We start from the raw sequence: 7,547 nt of genomic DNA, 5'->3' as shown, positions 1-7,547 counted from the left end.
ACTTCTCAGTAAAGACCCCAAAACACTTCTAATATTAAACACTGAAATAAATGTAAGCTATTCATACATTTAAGGAAGATTAATAAAAACAAGTAGGAATGATTTTCTAACTCCCATATTCCATTTCAGGGTCATGGGTGGCTGGAGTCTGTCCCAGCAGCTCAGGGCAAAAGGCAGAACCCACCCAGGATGGGTGGCCTTTCCATTGCACACCCACCCCTCACCCAGACTGGGCAATGCAGGCTCACCACCGAGCCTCATGTGCACACCTTTGGGATGAGAGAAGAAGCCAGAGTCCCCGAGCAGGCACAGGGTGTGTGTGCCAACTCCGCACAAACAGTGGTTCAGCCAGGAATCAAATTTTTTTTCTAATTAAAGTTATAACAGAACAACTTGGAAGAAAACAACATTAGTCAGGTACTCAAAACCACACAAATTTTATTTCTGTACTTTGAGTTTATTCTTTTTTTATTTAAATTCTTTATCGTTTAAAGTATTACGTGAGTCTCCTTTTTCCCCCCATTAACCTCTCCCTGGCCGCCCCCACCTCCCCCCTCCAGCACATGCCCTCACCCCCCTACTGTCTGTGTCCATTGGTTATGCTCATATGCATGCATACAAGTCCTTTGGTTGATCCCTTATGCCCTCATCCCCCACCTTCCCTCATAAGTTGGACAGTCTGTTCAATGCTTCTCTGTCTCTGGTTCTGTTTTTGTTCATCAGTTTATGTTGTTCATTATATTGCACAAATGAGTGAGATCATGTGATATTTATCTTTCTCAGACTGGCTTATTTCACTTAGCATAATGCTCTCCTTATTAGATGGTCTTACAGTAGAAAGTAATATATCATGTGAAACGTTCCCTAGGGGGTGAATCTTGAACCCTCATCCTATCTAATAAAGAGGTAATATGCAAATTGTCACTCCAACACACAAGATAGCCACCCCCATGTGGCCAAACATGGCTGCCCCCATGTGGACACAAGATGGCCACTACAAGATGGCCAGCAGGGGAGGTCAGTTGTGGGTGATCAGGCCAGCAGGGGAGGGAAGTTAAGGGTGACCAGGCTGGCAGAGGAGGGCAGTTGGGGGGAACCAGGCCTGAAAGGGAGGGCAGTTGGGGGTGACCAGGCCAGCAGAGGAGGGCAGTTGGAGTGGACCAGGCCTGCAGGGGAGGACAGTTGGGGGGTAACAAGGCCTGCAGGGGAGGGCAGTTGGGGAGGCCTGCAGGGGAGGGCAGTTGAGAGTGACCAGGCTGGCAGGGGAGGGCAGTTGGGGGCAACCAGCCCTTCAGGGGAGGGAAGTTGGGGGTGACCAGGCTGGCAGGGGAGGGCAGTTAGGGGTGACTGGGCTGGCAGGGGAGGGCAGTTAGGGGCAATTGGGCTGGCAGGGGAGCAGTTAGGCATAGATTAGGCTGGCAGGGGAGTGGTTAGGAGGTGATCAGTCTGGCAGGCAGAAGCAATTAGGGGCAATCAGGCAGAATTGGTTAGGGGCAATCAGGCAGGCAGGCAGGCGAGCAGTTAGGAGCCAGCACATCCTGGATTGTGAGAGGGCAGTTGGACATCACAGATTGGAGAGGTTGCAGGTTGGGCTGAGGGTCACACCCCCATGCACGAATTTCATGCACCGGGCCTCTAGTCATAAGAATAAAAAGAAAGATCTCTTACCATTTGCAACAGCATGGATGGGCCTGGCTATCTTGTGTGTTGGAGTGAGTCAATTTGCATATTACCTCTTTATTAGATAGGATGAGGGTTCAAGATTCACCCCCTAGGGAACGTTTCACATGATATATTACTTTCTACTGTAAAGTGAAATTTTAGTCAAGAATCTGAACTAACATGTAAACACCATTCTAATTTTAAAGTCAAAGTTCTCAAATATTTTTAATGGTTAGGGATTCACTTGAACTTAAAGGCAACGTTTGTGCATTGCCTCTCATTGTAACTGAATACAGTGCAAAAGAAAGTGGTGCCAGAGGTTTTATTTTGGGAGAGGTCAGCACCATCATTCAAGGAAGACACGATCCTTGTGTGGACTGTCACTTTGAACTGAGTCTTTTTCCGACTGAAGGGAAAATGTGTCTTGTTGTAGTGAGGTATTTTTTCTTCTTCTTCCCACCTAAAATCATGTTTTCCACCTTAATGCTCATGTTCGATGAGCTATTTTCATGTGAAGTTTCTATGGCCTGTCAAAAAGGTGCAATCTGCCTCATATATGATGTGCTAAGATATTTGTATCCTGACTGTTAACTAGCATGACAGCCTACAACATTTTTTTATTTTTCAATCGAGAGCAGCTCTTAGTGTCTGGGCTTAGGTTAAAAGTGCAGGCTGGCAAAATCACTGTCTTTTAACACCTCCTCCACGTTCTTTGGATGCTGACAAGATTATTTCTCTGCCGATAAAACAGACTATCCTGTTACCTAAAAGAGGGAAGAAGGCAAGTGAAGACGTTTTTCCTAAATAAACATGTCCGTGACTTCTCCCAGGCCAGGAGGAAAGTAAGGATCCCATCGCTGAGAGGTCTTAAGTGATACCTTATTTCTGTGTGGTGTATTTTAAAATACTGAATTTGCCAAAAGTTTAAAAACTTATCTTGTTTTCTATTACTCTATCCATGATGTGAGTCAGAGTAGCTTTCCTTTTAAAAAGGTCCCTGATTAACTGCAAATTCTGTCTATTCCGCCTTTGTAGAAAGTCATCTTCAAATCGTGAATCTGAGCAGAACCACAGGAATCGCTCAGGTCAGGGGCATCTGCGAGATCAGGTGTGAGCAATGAGCAACAAGGCTAGGTTTTCATGCAATTGATGGGCAAGACATCATTTCCAACCAAGGCAAAGGGACTTCTCTCCAATCTCTGGGTCAGGAAGAGGAATTTTATGGCACATTCTCCATGGCACATGGCTCCTTGGAAACAAAGCGCAAAACCAACAACTGTCTCAGAACAGGCACATGTTAACCACCAGCATCTGTGTTCTGAAAGCTTTGCCTGTGTCGCCACTGAAACATCGTTTCCAGAGCACAGACCGCAGGCACACAGAGGTGTACCGGAGCTTGCTGCAAATTTAGACACAACCAACATGGCTTTTCAGACCACTGATGCCAAAACGCTGCTCCAACCAAAATAACGAAACAGGTCCTTTAACACCTTCGCCTCTTGGAAGCTGACCTCCAGGAGGTGGTGGCGGTGGAGGTGCCTGAAAGCTGGGGTGCCTCTTAGAACGGTGGCAATGAAAAAACTAATGTAAGGTTCAGGAGAGTGGCTTCCCTGCACAGGGCTGGGAGGGTTGGGTGAGTGGAGAGGTAATGAGACTGAAGGAGAGTGTGCAAGGGGCCTCTGTAATAGTGGGGATGTTGGGTGGTGGGTTCACAGAAGTTTGCTTTATTGCTAGGCTTTATATCGTCCATAATATTTATTGAATACGTTCAGCGGTGTCAATTAAAATACTGTGTGCCTCCTGCTCAAATAAAACTGTCAAAGCTTCCACACATTTATGCTCCTTTTGTTAAAAAAAAAAAAAAAAAGGATAGTTCTCTATTAAAATGGCCCCACCATCCTCACATCTTATTACCATCTAAATATCAGAATAATGAAATGGGCTATTTTAAGAAACCTTAACAAGAAGAATGCCAAAGCCTAATATAGAAGTTTACCGGTTACTGTGAACACATATTCAAGCTCACACACGTGCATGACGGTGCAGTGCTTTCTGACTCACTCTGCTTCTCTAAAGTTCAGTCCTTTCTCTGGGACTTCAGATTCTTTGCGTTAAAAGCTCTTTTGAGTTTGCTCATTTCTCAGCAGTGGGTTTGATTTAAAAAAAAAAAAAATTCCCTGTGAATATCCTTTACCTAAGAGGAGAGTGTTAGATACTACATTGTTTATCAGATCTTCTTTTGGCTGTAAAAGTCTCTGCTTCTGTGACAATCAAGGCACGTGTTAGCTTGTCTTTTCCCAGCTCCTCCATTCTCAAACCACCCAGTTTCTTCCTCAAATAATTGAAGAAAAAAAAGAAGGTGTGGAATTGGGACTTTGCTCCCTGACTCCTCCCTTCTTTACCTTACAATGCAAGTCAACTCTCCTTACCCACTAGCAGAACACCCCTCAGTCCTTCCTCCTCCCTAATGCTCTACACACACACACACACACACACACACACACACACACACACAACATATAGAAGCCTGGCCTCACTGCATCACTAGTTTAGCTATAATCTTGCTTCTGCTGATCTGTGCCAGGCACTCATTGCCTTATCCTATATAATAAAGAGGTAATATGCAAATTGACCATCATGCCCTCACTCTGTTGGAGAGTGGGAATTGTTGAGCATGCTTCCAGAGAGGCCGTGGACTATGCCCCAGATAGAGATGTCAGTGCTGACACCAGGCCAGGCCTTGAGATAGGGTCTCATGGACCCTTCCCAGCATGTAGCCTTCTTTCATAGAACACTGTCAGCTTTCTGAAGAACAGGATGACCCTGTGAATAACATGGTCGTCATTGGCATGATCCTGACGTTGCTTGGGAAAAACTGTTTTGTCTTGGGTTACTTGTTCTGCAAAAACCGGATGTGGTTAATGTGCTTAAAAGCGGTCCTACACAAAGGGTCACTGCTGCTCTCTGGTCTCCCTGTGTGGAGAATGGCAGAGCAGTCGCCGGGTCGCCCGGCCGCCCGGCTAATAAAGGCTCCCTAAATTTTAATTTGGTCTGGGCTCCAGTGGTCATTCACTTGCATCTGCTCCACAACAACTCAAGATGGCCACCCCCATATGGTCACAAGATGGCCGCCACAAGATGGCCGGCAGGGGAGGGCAGGTGTGGGTGATCAGGCCAGCAGGGGAGGGCAGTTGGGGGCAACTAGGCTGAGGGGGGGGGAGTTAGGGGACCAGGCCTGCACAGGAGGGCAGTTGGGGTGACCAGGTCTGCAGGGGTGGGCAGTTGGGGGGGACCAGGCCTGCACAGGAGGGCAGTTGGGGGCAACTGGGCCTGCAGGGGAGGGAGGGGAGTTAGGGGGACCAGGTCTGCAGGGGAGGGAAGTTGGGGGGGACCAGGTCTGCAGGGGAGGGCAGTTGGGGGCAATTGGGCTGGCAGGGGAGCAGTTAGGCATCGATCAGGCTGGCAGGGGAGTGGTTAAGGAGTGATCAGGCTGGCAGGCAGAAGTGGTTAGGGGCAATCAGGCAGGCAGGCGGGTGAGCGGTTGGGAGCCAGCAGTCCCAGATTGTGAGAGGGATATCTGATGCTGGCACATCCCCTGCAGGGTCCCAGATTGGAGAGGGTGCAGGCTGGGCTGAGGGACACCCCCCCCCCCCCCCAGTGCATGGATTTCATGCATCGGGCCTCTAGTCTAATCTAATAATAGACAAATATGCAAATTGACCATACCTCCGACACACCCACAAGCCACGCCCACAAGCCACGCCCACCATCCAATCAGAGTGAGTATGCAAATTAACCCAAACCAAGATGGCTACAGCCACAGAGAGCAAGGTTTCCTAGGTAACAGAGGAGGCCAAGCTTTCCGCCTGCCATTTCCAGGCCTAAGCCTCCACTCAAGCTACAAAGTTTCAATTATAGAAGGTAAACAAATTCAAACAAATGGCGGCAGAATGGAGCTTGAGAGAGCAGGCCAGGGTTGCTGCCAGCAGCAGGGGAAGCAAAGCTTTCCACACACCCTGGCCGGGCTCACCTGCTTAAGGCAACAAAGTTTCAATTATAACCCCAACACAATGGCTGCGGCCTCGGAGGGAGCCCCAGGCTTGGCTTGGCTCCGCTCCAGGCTACAAAGTTTCAATTGTAGAAGGAAAATACATTCCAGATACCAGGGCCTCTGCTTGGGTTACCAGGGGGCATGGCCAGCCTGCAAACCACCACAGGCCCCTCGCTCAGGCCGCCCCACACCCCAAGGGAAACCCCACCTGATCTGGGACGCCCTTCAGGGCAAACCAGCTGGCCCCCACCCCTGTACCAGGCCTCTATCCTATCTAATAAAAGAGTAATATGCAGATTGATCATCACTGCAACACACAATATAGCTGCCCCCATGTGGTCAAAGATCCTGCCCCCATGTGGACACAAGATGGCCACCACAAGATGGCCAGCAGGAGAGGGCAGTTGGGAGGCACCGGCCTGCAAGGGAGGGCAGTTGTGAGGGATCAGCCCTGAAAGGGAGGGCAGTTGAGAGGGACCAGGCCTGCAAGAAAGGGCAGTTGGAGGTGATCAACCCTCCAGGAGAGGGCAGTTAGGAGTGACCAGGCCGGCAGAGGAGGGAAGTTGGGGGCAAACAGGCTGGCAGGGGAGCTGTTAGGCATCAATCAGGCTGGCAGCGGAGTGGTTAGGGGGTGATCAGGCTGGCAGGCAGAAGTGGTTAGGGCCAATCAGGAAGGCAGACAGGCAAGCAGTTGGGAGCCAGCAGTCCTGGATTGTGAGAGGGATGTCCGACTTCCCGTTTAGGCCCGATCCCACTGGGATCGGGCCTAAACGGGCAGTCGGACATCCCTCAAGGGGTCTCATATTGGAGAAGGTACAGGCTGGGCTGAGGGACACCCCCCCCCTCCGTGCACGAATTTCATGCATCGGGCCTCTAGTCTTATATAATAAAAGGATAATATGCAAAATGACTCTAATGGCAGAACAACTGGTCACTATGACATGCACTGACCACAGGGGGCAGAAGCTTAACACAGGAGCTGCCCCCTGGTGGTCAGTGTGCTCCCACAGGGGGAGCTCTGCTCAGCCACAAGCCAGGCTGATGGCTGAGCGGCAGCGGTGGTGGCAGGAGCCTCTCTCGCCTCCGCGGCTGTGCTAAGGATGTCCGACTGCCAGCTTAGGCCTGAGGGTGCAGGCCAGGCTGAGGGTCCTTCCCCCCTTGGCTACATGAATTTTCATGCACCAGGCCTCTAGTCCATATAATAAGAGCTAACATTTATTGATCCCTTTGCTATGTACTGTGCTACATACTTGAATTGGTAGGTAGTTAGCAGTTCTCAGCATTTGGAGTCAGCTTGTAGAGGGCCCCCTGGAAAGGCACATGGGCATTTCTTTTAATTATTGTCAGCTGAACTCAGGGCGACAGGCAGAGCCACGCCCTGGGAACATGCTTCCCCAAAAAGGCTGGACATGTTATCAGTACTGACTTTTACCTTGCCCAGGTGTCGGGGATTGTGGCTTTGATATGTAAATCCAGTCAAGCACCAGGAATGCTCGGGCCTACTCAAGAATGCAAATAAGCTCCTTTGATCCTAAGTTTTGGTGATACTTCCTGGTATTTGGGGATATATAAATAAATGCGCTGCATGGGCTCAGGGTCCCTGTCTTTCCATCAGAGAGGATGGTGTCCCACCTGGCTCCCAGCTTTGCTTCTATCTTTCTATCTGGTCTCTTTCTTTCTTTTATTTCTTAATCCCCAGCTCCTCTACTCAGGAACCGGACCCATTCCTTTTCCGTGATGGACGCAGAAGAGAGAGAAAAACCCCACACAGCTAATTCAGCTTACCCCTTTATTAGTTATGAGACCTTGAGCAAAAACACTTCACATCTCTGAG

This window comes from Eptesicus fuscus, chromosome 2 (assembly GCF_027574615.1).
Source record: "Eptesicus fuscus isolate TK198812 chromosome 2, DD_ASM_mEF_20220401, whole genome shotgun sequence".
Taxonomy (NCBI): Eukaryota; Metazoa; Chordata; class Mammalia; order Chiroptera; family Vespertilionidae; genus Eptesicus; species Eptesicus fuscus.
The sequence above is the reverse complement of the archived record's forward strand: the minus strand, read 5'-3'. Positions refer to the sequence as shown.